Source organism: Desmodus rotundus, chromosome 3, assembly GCF_022682495.2.
Source record: "Desmodus rotundus isolate HL8 chromosome 3, HLdesRot8A.1, whole genome shotgun sequence".
In the NCBI taxonomy this organism is placed as follows: domain Eukaryota; kingdom Metazoa; phylum Chordata; class Mammalia; order Chiroptera; family Phyllostomidae; genus Desmodus; species Desmodus rotundus.
The window spans coordinates 92,794,540-92,809,286 of NC_071389.1; positions in this window are offsets into that span (position 1 = coordinate 92,794,540).

Genomic DNA, 14,747 nt, shown 5'->3' on the forward strand with positions numbered 1-14,747 from the left:
CCAGGTTGAGAGGACTCACAGAAAGGTAGTGGCTGGCAGACCTGGCAAGGTGGTGACTGGCCGATTGGGCAAGGCACAGGCTGGCAGAGTGGGTGGTCCCACATTTATGTGCAGATAAACCGGGAGGAACAACTGGGGAGCAAGACAGACTGCACAACCCAGGGCTCCAGCATGGGCAAATAAAGCCTCAAAACCTCTGACTGAAAAATTGTGTGGGAGTTGTGGTGGCATGAGAAACTCCCAGCCTCAAAAGAGTTTATTGGAGAGACCCATAGGGTCCTAGAATGTACACCAAACCACCCACCTGGGAATCAGCACCAGAAGGGCCCAATTTGCTTGTGGGTTGATGAGGAAGTGACTGAAAGCTGGCAGAGAACTGAGCAAGTGGAGTTGTCCCCTCTCATACCTATACCCTACATACAGTGCCACAACAGAGGGACCTGGGTTGCCCCACCCTGGTGAACACCTAAGGCTCCGCCCCTTACTACATAACATACATGCCAAGACAAAAAAAAATATGGCTCAAATGAAAGACACATAAAAGCTCCAGAAAAAATAAAACTAAATGATGAGGAGATAGGCAACCTATAAGATGCACATTTCAAAACACTAGTAATCAGGATGTTCAAAGAAATGGTTGAATATGGATTCAAAATAGAGGAAAGAGTGAAGGCTATGCAAAATGAAATAAAGGAAAATGCACAGGGAATCAACAGTGAAGGGAAGGAAACTGGGACTCAAATAAATGGTTTGGACCAGAAGGAAGAAATAAACATTCAATCAGGACAGAATGAAGCAACAATAATTCAAAAAAAAATGAGGAGAGGCTTGGGAACCTCCAGGACAATTTTAAATGTTCCAACATCCAAATCATAAGGGTACCAAAAAGAGAAGAGGAACAGCAAGAAATGAAAACTTATTTGAAAAAATAATGAAGGAGAACTTCCCCAATCTGCTGAAGGAAATAAACTTTCAGGAAGTCCAGGAAGCTCAGAGAGTCCCAAAGAAAAGTAGGACCACAGAAGCACACACCAAGGCACATCATAATACATTACTCAATTAAAGATAAGGAGAGAATCTGAAATGCAGCAAGAGAAAAGGAACAGTTACCTACAAAGAAGTTCCCATAAAAATATCAGCTGAGTTCTCAAAGGAAAACTTGCAGGCAAGAAGGGGCTGGAAAGAAGTACTCAAAGACATAAAAGGCAAGGACCTACATCCAAGATTACTCTATCCAACAAAGCTATCATTTAGAATGGAAGGGCAGATAAACTGCTTCCCAGATAAGGTCAAGTTCAAAGAGTTCATCATCATCAAGCCCTTGTTATAAGAAATGTTAAAGGGACGTATCTAAGAAAAAGAAGAAGATCAAAAATACAAAAAGTAAACTGGCAACAAACACACAACTACCAAAAACTGAACCTGAATTAAAAAGAAAAAAAAAAAAAAAGACCTACCACAAAAAAGAGTGGTAGAAGCCAGGAACACCGGGATACATCCTGGAAGACAAAACCCACCAATAAAAAAAGCACCAACAGAAAGAACAGAAGAAGGTGATGGAGGGAGTGTAAGTTACACTAAGACAACCCAGGACCTATATGAAAATACAAATAGTTAAGAAATTACTAAGAACAAACAACTTAACAAGAGAAAGACAAAAGCCTCAAAACCTTGTACACACGGAAGAACCAGCTCCAATACAACCTGCCCACACCTGTACAACAGAAAACAAGAGGTGTGGGACAGATGGACCCTCAGATAACTAGCTGGTGGGAAAGATCTACCAAAGACCGAACAACAACCAAAAACCAAAGACATACACAAAGTCAACATAAACCACAAGCCGAGATCAGTAAGATCAGGAGATCAAGGAGACTGTACCACTAAATCTCACAGGTATTCTATCACAGAAGTTTGCAACAAAAACCCACAGAGTCAGAACAGAGCAACTTAAGAAGAAAAGGCTAATAGGAAGAGTCTCACAAACAATGGGAAGACAAAGAAACAATCCTCAAATGAAAGGAAAGGGGTAAGTCTCAGAAACAATGATAAATGAAAAAGAGGCAAGTCAAATATCAGATAATGAGTTCAAGGAATTGGTTATAGGGAAGCCTAATGAGCTCACAGAGAATTACCTAAAACTACAGGGAAACTACAATGAACTCACTGCAAACTATATCAACATGAAGAAGGAAATAGAAACTACCAAAAAGGGCCAAGAGGAAATGAAGAATACAATTTTGGAACTGAAGAATGCAGTAGAAAGAATCAAAAGCAGGCTCGATGAAGCAGAGGATCAGATCAGCGAACTGGAGGACAAGGTAAAAAAAAAAAAAAAACCACCCAGAATGAGGAAGAAAAGGAAAACAGGCTCTGAAAGAATGAGGAGGGGTTAAGGGAAATGCAGGACAATATGAAAAGTAATAGTGTTCGTATAATAGGGAAACTAGAAGGAGAGGAGGAAGAGCAAGGGATAGAAAACCAGTTTGAAAAAGTAATGATGAAAAATTTCCCTAATTTGATGAGAGAAAAAAGTCACACAAATCCAGGGAACACAGAGAGTCCAAAGCAAGAGGAACACAAAGAGGCCCACTGCAAGACATGTCATAATTAAAATGGCAAAATTCCATAACAAACAAAGAATCTTAAAAGCAGCAAGGGAGAAAGAGGAAGTAACATACAAAAGAAGCCCAATAAGGTTAGCAACTGACTTCTCAATGTAAACACTCCAAGACAGCAGAGAATGGCAAAAAAGTATTCCAAGTAATGAGACCCAGAGGCCTGCAACCAAGACTACTTTACCCAGCAAAGCTCTCAATCAAGATAGAAGGCCAAATAAAGAGCTTTACAGACAAAATGAAGTCTAAAAGAATACACCTCCACCAAACCAGCTCTGCAAGACATGCTAAAGGGACTGCTTTAAGGAAAGGAAGGAAAAGAGAGAGAGAGAGAGAAGAAAACAGGTACAAACAATCAGCAATGAATAAGTTCCTATCAATAATAACCTTAAAGATAAATGGGTTAAATGCTCCAATCAAAAGACATAGAATAGCTGAATGGATATGAAAGAATGACCCACAGAAATGCTGCCTACAAGAGACCCACCTCAGGACAGAAGACCTACACAGACTGAAAGTAAGGGGATGGAAACAAATTTTCCAACCAAACGGACAGGAAAAATAAAGCAGGGGTAGCAATATTAATATCAGACAAAATAGACTTCACAAGAAGGGCCATAAAGAGAGACCCAGAAGGTCACTTCATAATACTCAAAGGAAGAATCCACCAAGAACACATAAACATTGTAAATATATATGCTCTCAACATAGGAGTACTAAATACATAAAGAAAATCTTGGAGGATTTCAAGAAAGATATTGACAGCAACACAATTGTAGTAGGGGATTTTAATGCCCCACTGTTAAGGTGGACAAATCTTCCAAAAATATATAAACAAAGATATTGTGGCATTGAACAATGCCCTATATGGAATGGATTAACTAGTATATATAGAGCCTTTCATCCCAGAGAAGCAAAATACACATTCTTTTCAAATGCACATGGAATATTTTCAAAGACAAACCACATGATAGGACACAAAACAAGCCTCAACAAATTCAAGAAAATTGAAATCATTTCAAGCATTTTTTTCTCACCATAAGGGACTGAAAATACAAACAAATCTCAAGGAAAAAACCTCAAAACACTCAAAATCACAGAGATTGAATACCATGCTATTAAACAATGAATTAGTGGAAAATGAGATTGGGAAGAAATCAAAAAATTTCTGGAAACAAATGGAAATAAACTCACAACAATCCAAAACCTATGGGACACAGCAAATGCAGTCCAGAGAGGGAAGTTTATAGCAATACAGGCCTACCGAAACAGGATAGAAACATCTCAAAAAAACAACCTAACCATACACCTACAAGAACTCGAGTAACAACAACAAAGAAAACCCACAGCAAGTACAAGGAAGGAAATAACCAAGATCAGAGCAAAATTAAATGACATAGAGAGTAAAAGCACAATTCCAAGGATTAATGAATCCAGGAGCTTGTTCTTTGAAAAGATAAACAAAATCGACAAGCCCATAAGCAGGCTCATCAAGAAAAAAGAGGACCCAAATAAACACAATCAGAAATGAAAGAGGACAGACTACAACTGATATCACCAAAATAAAAGGATTGTAAGGAATTACTACAAAGAACTATATGCCAGGAAATGTGAAAACCTAGATGAAATGGACAAATTTCTAGAAAAATATAACCTTCCAAAGTCACTGAAGAAGAACCAGAAAGCCTGAACGGAACAATAACACCTGATGGAATTGAAACAGTAATCAAAAAGCTTCCCACACACAAAAGCCCTGGACCGGATGGTTTCACAGGAAAATTCTGCAGAATATTTAAGGGTGAGCTAACCCCGATCCTCCAGAGATTATTTCAAAAAATTCAAGAAGATGGAAGACTCCCAAAATCGTTTTGTGAAGCCAATATCATCCTAATCCCAAAACCAGATAAAGACATAAAAAAGAAATAAAACTTCAGGCCAATATCACTGATGAATATAGATGCTAAAATCCTCAACAAAATATTGGCAAATCGCATCCAGCAATACATTAAAAAGATCAAGTGGGATTCATCCCAGGGATGTAAGGATGGTACAATATTCAATAATCAATAAACATAATACACCACATAAACAAAAGCAAAGACAAAACCACATGATCATATCAACAAATGCAAAAAAAAGCATTTGATAAGGTACAGCACCCATTTGTGATAACAATACTCAGCAAAGTGGGAATAGAGGGAACATTCCTCAACATAATAAAGGCCATATATGAGAGACCTACAGACAACATCATACTCAATGGACAAAAACTTAGAGCTTTCCCACTAAGATCAGGAACAAGACAAGGATGCCCTCTCTCACCACTCCTATTGAACACAGTATTGGAAGTCCAAGCCACAGCAATCAGACAAGAAAAAGAAATGAAAGGCATCCAAATTGGAAAGGAAGAAATGAAACTCTCACTGTTTGCAGATGACATGATAGTGTACATGGAAAACACTATAGACTCCACAAAAAACTACTCAACCTAATAAATGAATTTGGCAAAACAGCTAGATACAAAGTCAATACTCAGAAATCAAAAACATTCCTCTACACCAACAACGAAACTGCAGAAACAGAAATCAGGAAAAAAATCCCATTTAATATAGCAACAAGAAAAATAAAGTACCTAGGAATAAACCTAACCAAGGAGGTAAAAGACCTGTACTCAGAAAACTACACAACACTGAACAAAGAAATTAAGAAGACACAAACAAATGGAAGCATGTACCATGCTCATGGATTGGAAGAATTAACATCATCAAAATGGCCATACTACCCAAAGTGATTTATAGATTCAATGCAATCCTTATTAGAGTACCCATGACATATTTCACAGATATAGAACAAACATTTCAGAAATTCATATGGAACCATAAATGACCCCTAATAGCTGCAGCAATTGAGAAAGAAGATTATAGCTGTAGGAATCACAATACCTGATATCAAACTGTATTACAAGGCCACTGTAGTCAACACAGCCTGGTACTGTCATAAGAACAGGCACATAGACCAATGGAACAGAACAGATAGCCCAGAAATAAACCCAAGTCTTTATGGTCAATTAATATTTGACAAAGGAGGCAGGAGCATAAAATGGAGCAAAAATAGCCTCTTCAACAAATGTTGTTGGGAGATCTGGACAGCTACGTGCAAAACAATGAAACCTGATCACCAACTTACACCATATACAAAAATAAACTCAAGATGGATAAAAGACTTAAATATAAGTTGTAACACCATAAAAGTCCTAGAGGAAAACATTGGCAGGAAAATCTCAGACATTCCACACAGCAAAATCCTCACAGACACGTCCCCTAAAGCAAGGGACATAAAGGAAAGAATAAACAAATGGGACCTCATCAAAATAAAAAGATTGTGCATAGCCTAAGAAAACAGCACCAAATTAAAAAGAGAACCAACAGTATGGGAAAACATATTTGCTAATGATACCTCAGACAAGGGCCTGATCTCCAAAATATATAAAGAACTCACACGACTCCACTCCAGGAAGATAAACAACCCATTTAAAAAATGGGCAAAGGACTTGAACAGCCACTTCTCCAAGGAAGACATACAGAGGGCCCAGAGACATATGAGAAGATGCTCAGCATCACTAGCCATCAGAGAGATGCAAATTAAAAGCACAATGAGATAAAATCTCACACCGTTTAGAGTGGCCAACATAAACAAATTAACAAACAAATGTTGGAGAGGATGGGGATAAAAGGGAACCCTAGTGCACTGTTGGTGGGAATGCAGACTGGTGAGACCACTGTGGAAAACAGTATGGAATTTCCTCAGAAAACTAAAAATGGAACTGCCCTTTGACCCAGCAATTCCGCTGCTGGGATTATGCCCTCAGAACCCTGAAACACCAATGCAAAAGAACCTATGCACCCAAATGTTCATAGCAGCACAATTTACAATAGCCAAGTACTAGAAGCAACCTAAGTGCCCATCAGCAAATGAGTGGATCCAAAAACAATGGTACTTTTACAGAATGGAATTCCTCGCAGCAGAGAGAAAGAAGGAGCTTATACCCTTTGCAACAGCATGGATAGAACTGGAGAGCCTTTTGCTAAGTTAAATAAGCCAGGCAGTGAGGGACAAATACTATATGGTCTCACCTTTAACTGGAACATAATCAACAGAAGAAAAAAGTGAACAAAATATAATGAGATACATTGAAATTAAGAACAATCTAACAATAGTCTGAGGGGAGTGGGAAGTGTACAGTGGGGAGAGGTGTTTATAGGACCTACTATAAAGGACACATGGACAAAATCAAGGAGGAGGGTGGAGGTTAGGGAGGGAGGTAAGTTTGGCTGGGGTGGGGAGGAAGAATGGGGAGAAAATGCAGACAACTGTAACTGAATAACAATAAAAATTTTAAAAAAACACACTAAGCAAACAACTAGAAGAGGAACAGATTCACAGAAATAGAGAATGGCATGGATGTTTATCAGCAGGGAGGGTGAGGGGGTAGAATGGGGGAAAAGATACAGGGAATAAGCAGCATAAATGGTAGGTACAAAATAGACACTGCGAGGTTCAGAATAGTATGGGAAATGGAGAAACCAAAGAACATATTATCAACAAAACAAGTAAATGATTAGAATAGAACCAGAGTCATGGAAATGAGGAACAAACGACAGGGACCAGAGGGGAGTGAGGAGGGTGAGAAGAGGAAAGAAGGAGAAGAGCCTAACGAACAAGTATAAATAACCCATGCACATGTACTTCAGGGTGGGGATTTACTGTGGTGCGGGGGACAGTGGGGCAAGGGAGATCAATGGGGGAAAATTGGGACAGCTATAATAGAGCAACGATTAAAAAGTAAAAAAATAACATTAGTATTGAAATAATTATATTTCAGGACATATGGTAAACACCAACTCCATTTAAACATGGAAATAATGTTAAATAACTATAGATATTTTTGTTGCAGAATGGAATGTGCATATTATAAATTGAGATAGTGTAAAAATAATATAACTAACAAATATTGGAAAATGAGGGGAAGGAAGATGTGAGGTAATAGAGTATAGCTATGCTGATTTTTTCATCACAGAATATCAAATGATACTAAATAAAATGAACTCCTGTTACTAAAAAAACACAATGACTGCCCTGATCAATGTGGTTCAGTTGGTTGGGCGTGTCCTGAAAAACAAACGGTTGCTGTTCAATTCTTGGTCAGGGCACATGCCTGGGTTATTGGTTCATTTCTCACATCAGCGTTTCTCTCCTTTTTCTCCCTCCCTGTTACCTCTCTCTAAAAATAAATAAATAAAATCTTTTAAAAAATGCAATGACTTTGTACATACTATCACTTTTTTAACTTTAGAGGAAACTTTTTGGAACAAATAACTCATTAAAAAAGTGTTATTCAAGTTTTCTAGCTTCATTATTTGGAATTCAATAGTTTCTTTGGTTTTACTTGGATTCTTTTTTCCTCCCCCAAGGATTTTTTTTTAATTGATTTTGGGGTGTGGTGGAGAGACCATCTATCATTTGCCTTCTGCACATACCCCAAATGGGGATCAAACCCACAACCTTTTGGTGTACAGGCAAACACTCTAACCAACTGAGCCACATGGCTAGAGCTTACTTCAATGTTTTTTCTCATATTCTCAAGTGATATTAAACTGACACTTTTAAAATTAATAATAACATCTATAGAATGCTTTCATTTCCTGAGTATTTTTAATTACTTGTCCTATTTATTTATGTGTGTGGAACTATGTATAGAATACTGTTCATTAAATGTTAATGATCAATAACCTGGAGGGTGCAGTTTGGGGTGAATTTTAATATTTACATGTAAAAATTCTAGCAACACTTAAATTATTTACAACAAAAAAGCAAACCATCCCCCCCCCCAAAAAACAGGAGAAGCTTTCTTCTTTTAAAAACAATAATAGAAACAAAGATTAGACAAAAATATGCTGAGATGTTATAGCCAATCAATTGTTTCTTTATTCTTTTTTATTGAGTTTATATAGGTTTCAGGTGCACAATTCTACAATACATCATCTGTATATTGTATTGTGTGTTCACCAACCCAAGCCAAGTCTCCTTCCATCACCATTGATCTCCCCATTACCCTCTTCTACCTCCCCTCACCTCCCTTTACTCTGGCAATCATACTGTTGTCTGGTCTATGAGGTGTTTTTGTTTTTGTTTTTTACAAAGTACTTTATTTTATTTATTTAATTTATTTATTTTTTCTTTGTTAGTTTCTTGTTTGTACTTTTCTATTTTTTTAGAATGAAAAGAAATTTATTTACAAAATTTCTTACTTAACCATTGGTAAAAACCCAGAAACAATATACCAAGAAGCTGTTTAAAATGAGGGAAGAAAGTACAAGAAAGGAAATTATAAGTCAAAGCATAATCCAAGATGCAAAATTTATGTATAAAATATAAGCAAATAAAGTGTAGCCATGTACTATATATATATTTTTTAATTCTTATACTTTTTAAATTGAAGTTTAAATATATATATGCATATATTAGGTTTACACATACAACATAGTGATTCAAAATGTATATACCCTAATCTGTGGTCACCATGCTAGGTCTAGTAACCATCTGTCAACATATAAAGGTATTATGATATTATTGACAATATTCTGTGTGTATATTACATCCCCATGATTTATTTATTTACTTTTATAACTGGAAGTGTGTACCTCTTATTCCCCTTCATCTTTTTCACCCATCTGCCTACTTACTACCTTTCCCTCTAGCAACCATTAGTTTGTTCTCATTTTCTATGAGTCTGACTCTGATTTCTTTCATGTTTTGATTTTTTAGATGACACATATAAGTGAAATAACAAGGTATTTGTCTTTCTCTGTGTGACTTACTTCAGACTGCAACAACCTGAAAAGCCTTGCCCAGAGAAATAAACCATAAACAACAATAACTAAAAAGATATTTTACTTAATGGGAGAAGATATTTGCAAATAACATACTTAATCAGGGGTTAACGTCCAAAATTTGCAAACAACTCATACAACTTAACAACAAAAAAATATTCAATTCAATTAAAAATTAGACAGATGACCTATATAGACATTTCTCCAGAGAAGACATACAGTTGGCCAATAGACATATGAAAAGATGCTCAGCAGCATCACTAATCATCAGAGATATGCAAATGAAAACCACAATGAGATCTCACCTCATACCTGTCAGAGTGGAAATTATCAAAAAGTCAACAAACAAGTATTGATGAGGATGTGGAGAAAAAGGAACACTTGTGCAGTGTTGGTGGCATTGTAATTTGTGCAGGCACTACGGAAAACAGTACAGAGGTTTCTAAAAAAATTAAAAATAGAACTACCATATGATTCAGCAATTTCACTTATGGGTGTTTACCTGAAGAAAAACCCAAAACACTAACTAGTAAAGATATATGAACCCTTATAGTCATTGCAGCATTATGTACAATAGCCAAAACATGGAGCGACTCAAGTAAGGGGGATTAGGGGCCTGTGTGAAAAAAGTAAAAGGATTAAGAAGTACAAATTGGTAATTACTAGTCATGGAGATATAAAGTTCGGCATAGGGAATATAGTCAATAATACTGTAATAACTATGTATGGTGCCAGATGGGTACCTGAATTATTGGGGGAATCAATTTGTAAATTATATAATTGCCTAAAAGCTAGTTGCAGTTAGTGTTGCAATGAAAATGAAACTAATATCAAATAATATTTAAAGTAAACTATAATTGAAAGTAAAATTATAAAAAGCAAAGTTAGTTACAAAGATTGAAAAGAATGTATAAGTGACCACTAAAAATAAAATGACTTAGAATGCATAACTTCCAAGCATAACAGAAAATTTTAAATAACCAAATCCATGGAGAAAACTGTTTGATTCTGCTTAATTTTGTCTAAGTTTCTTCTAGAAAGGTTCCTTCTGATGTTTTGCACTTTCTTAGAAGCAAAGAAATCACCAAAGAATTCAGTCTTGTGCTCTCCGGAAACATTGTTTGATTGGAAAGAAAAAAAAAAAGTACTTTCAGCAAGCCTCCTCCTACCAAAGTCTTTGACAGTTTTGTGTTCATTGGACAATGTGGTTGACATAATAATTTCTATCCCAGATAGTATAACAGGATTGCAGTGATATCATTCTTATACTTCCATGTGGGCCAATGAGTAAGAGGAAAAGTGTGTTTGGAGTCTTCAGGGAAAGAGAAAGCAGTACTTCCTAACTGCTTAATATAAAGAAAACAATTTTTTGACCCAATGGTTGCTGGCAGCCATCTTAAAACCATGAGGGAAGCTAACCAAAGAAAAATTTGACACATGGAGGACGACAGAGCCAAAATTACCATGGATCATTCAAAGTAGACGGAGATAAAGGGACCAAATGGCTTATCTTCATGCAGATTTGTATCAGGGAGGAAAATCTTTCTGCTACTCAGCCTCTCCTTCGATCTCAGTGGCAGGAGGGGGTCCAATGCCTATCATTGACTAGTAAAGATAAATAGGACTGGCAGGATAGAGTGATCATAACATCTTCCCTAGTGCTAGGCATACTGCCATCTACATAAAATTTGGCTTCTATTAACAAAGAAAGAGGAATAAACAGAGAGTATTCACTACCACTGTGATCTGTTGAGAACTTAACTTCAGAAGACTGAATCAGACTCTCCATTATTCTGGCACATCTCATCTGTCCTGGCATCATCATGGAGAGAACTGTTATAATCAACTGTACTCCCAGAGTGCCACCATCAATGCCTACACAAAAGTAAGCAAAAGCTTAGTTTCAATTAGTGTTGCAATGAAAATAAAAACATAAACTTAGAGTTGGATTGAACCGACGTTATTCAATAGTTCTCAGCTAGGACTGCCTATAGAACAAATCTGGTTCAGAAGCTTCTAATTCTCTAAACCATGGTCCTCCCTCTAGAACACCTAGAATAGAATGTCCCTTGTTGGTGGTTATAAATTTTGAAGACTAAGAATAATGATGGTTATGAATTATGAATCTGATACAAAAACTCCTAGTCTGCTACACACTCACTCAAGGACAGTGAAGGAACTAGTGGCTTTGGATCACAACAAAACCTGATGACACCAGTGCTGCAGCCTCTCCCTTTGAGTATTTTCATGCCTTGGATATTTGCTATTTCTGTGCCATATCGTTAGCAGCCTCTCATAACAGAAATTTTCTCTATCATCGCTTGTATGTAATGTCCCAAGAATTTCCCCAGGTTTCAATAACAAGTTTCCTGTGCTAGTAGTGATCCCCAAATTATAATATTACAGAAATTAACACTACATTAAAACCAACAGGATGTAGAATGCATACTTTTAAAAATAGAGTGAATGACATGATAGCTTTCAGAAAATTTCTGCAAAATAAAATAGAAAGAAAATAAGAAATAAAAGTGGCAGAAAATACCATTAATTATTAGATACAAACTGGAAAGATACAACCAAATGAATAAAGAAAAAGAAATGCTCAAATGCTGGTCAACACAGACATTTTTTGGTTATTTATCTTGAAGGGAAAAGAAAAAAACTCTATGACAACATAGGCAGAAGTAAGCCACATGAAAGGGAGGAAATTCAGGCTGACTCAGTGCTGCCTTTCCCTCCCAATATTACAACTTTCTTTTTGTTGTTGTTGTTGTTGTCCAATATATTTAATTAATGCAATTTTTTTTATTTTTTTAAATTTTTTTATGTTTTCTATTTTTTAATTCTTATTGTTATTCAGTTACATTTTCTCCCCATCCTTCCACCCCACCCCAGCCAAACTTACCTCCCTCCCTCACCTCCACCCTCCCCCTTGATTTTGTCCATGTGTCCTTTATAGTAGTAGCTCCTGTAAACCCCTCTCCCCACTGTCCCCTCCCCCCTCCCCTCTGGCTATTTTTAGATTATTCTTAACTTCAATGTCTCTGGTTATATTTTGTTTGCTTTTTGTTGTTATTGATTATGTTCCAGTTAAAGGTGAGATCATATGGTATTTGTCCCTCACTGCCTGGCTTATTTCACTTAGCATAATGCTCTCCAGTCCAACATTTCAACTTTCAAAGCTGGAAGATGATGAGGGGCCAACTGCAATGAAATGGCAAGTATGTACTGAATGCACTGACTAATCAAAGGAAGAGGACTACAGCTGAGTGCTCTATTAATTACAGGTATGAAAATGAAAGTGTTACAAAACCTTGACATTGTAAAAATAATGTTACAATTAAAAACTCAGAAGCTGAAGATGAGAAATAGGAGAAATGCAGTTGGGCTAACTTGCCTCATATTTTGAAGTGGCTCTCCATTTCATTCAAAAAGTTCCAAAAAGGACAAAAAGGAGGGAGGGAAGGGGGTGGTAGAAAAGTAAGGGAGAGGAAGATGATCCATATCTATAGGCATAGGAGTGCAACAATTATATATGTTTATAATTATGTGTGTATGTGTATAATTGTGCATAAGTAAAAAAACAAAGTGAAAAGAACAGTAAACATAGCATGATCTCATTTTTGTCAAAACAAAATTAGATTCTTTATACACATAGAAATTAGGCTGGAACAATATACAATAAACTATTTCAAACTACTGAGTTGCTACTTCTCAAAATTGGAATTGGACCAGGGTACACAAGAAATGCTCACATTTAGCTTTTTTTTTTAATGTCTTATAATTTTATTTGTCAATTATGCCTCAGTAAAGCTAACAAAAAAATGCTGAGTTGTTTCCTCTGGCTTGACAAGAACAGGGCTCCAAGACTTATCATTGGATAAAAAATCAAGTCACGAGTAACACAGTGAGAGTGTGACACCCCTTTATTTTTGTTTTACTTTATTTTATTTTTTTAACATTTTTATTATTGTTACCCTAAGAACACTGAAAAACCAATTCTAAAAAATCTATGGACCCCAATGTTCATAGCAGCACAATTTACAATAGCCAAGTGCTGAAGTAACCTAAGTGCCCATCAGTAAATTAATAGATCAAAAAACTATGGTACATTTACACAATGGAATTCTACGCAGCAGAAAAAAAGAAGGGCTCCTACCCTTTGCAACAGCATGGATGGAACTGGAGAGCGTTATGCTAAGTGAAATAAGCCAGGTGATGAGGGACAAATACCATATGATTTCACCTTTAACAGGAACCTAATCAACAAAACAAACAAGCAAAATATAACCAAAGACACTGAAATTGAGAACAGGCTGACAGTGACCAGAGGGGAGAGGGAAGAGGATAATGGAGGTAAAGGGTGAGGAGTTTGTAGGAACAATTATAAAGGACACACGGACAATAACAAGGGGTGTGGGTGGAAATAGGGGAGGGACATGGGCAAGCCTAGGGTGGTGGGGACAGGTGGGGGAAAAGGCAGAAAACTGTACTTGAACAACATTTAGCTTTATGTATGTATACCTTCATGTATAGTTTGCATTTTTCAACCTAAGTTTCAGAGCATTAAATACTTTTTGTTTACAACATAGTATTATCATTGATCTATTCAAGGCTTGTCTCTTGTTTTATGGATGTGCATATTTATGAGTTTCCCCCTTTCATTCCCATTTTCATCCCCATTTGCCTTTCCCTTATAAGCAGCAGTACTAACGTATTCAATATGTATCACTCTTTGTATGTGTTTTGTATGGACATTTTTTAATTTATATAAATGATATTGTGTTACATGTTCTCTTCTTCACCTTTTAAATTTCCACTCTGCTTTTTATATCTTCCACATTGAAGCTGGTGTATGGTTTGTCCACTGCTTCTCCTTGTCCCATAGTAATTCCTCCACTATGCCCTCTCTACCAGAAATGGAGCTCTGGACTGCCCAACTCCCTGCCTCCTCAAATAATGCCTCATTAAGCTAGGTATTATTTCTTTGGTATAAAATGCCAGGAGCAGGATTACTGGCTAAATGAGTATGTGTAAACTTAATTTAACTAAGTACTGCCAGACATTTCACTTTTACAAGAAAATGCTAAAAAGAACATTAATATTTTAAAATTAAAGAAAACACTTTAAACTCTGGAAAAAAGATTTGATTTATGGAAAGCAGCCATTTTGGTTAAGAAAGCTATTAGAATTCTTTACTCACAAAACAGTATTGCTACGTACAAGAAAATGAAAAGTC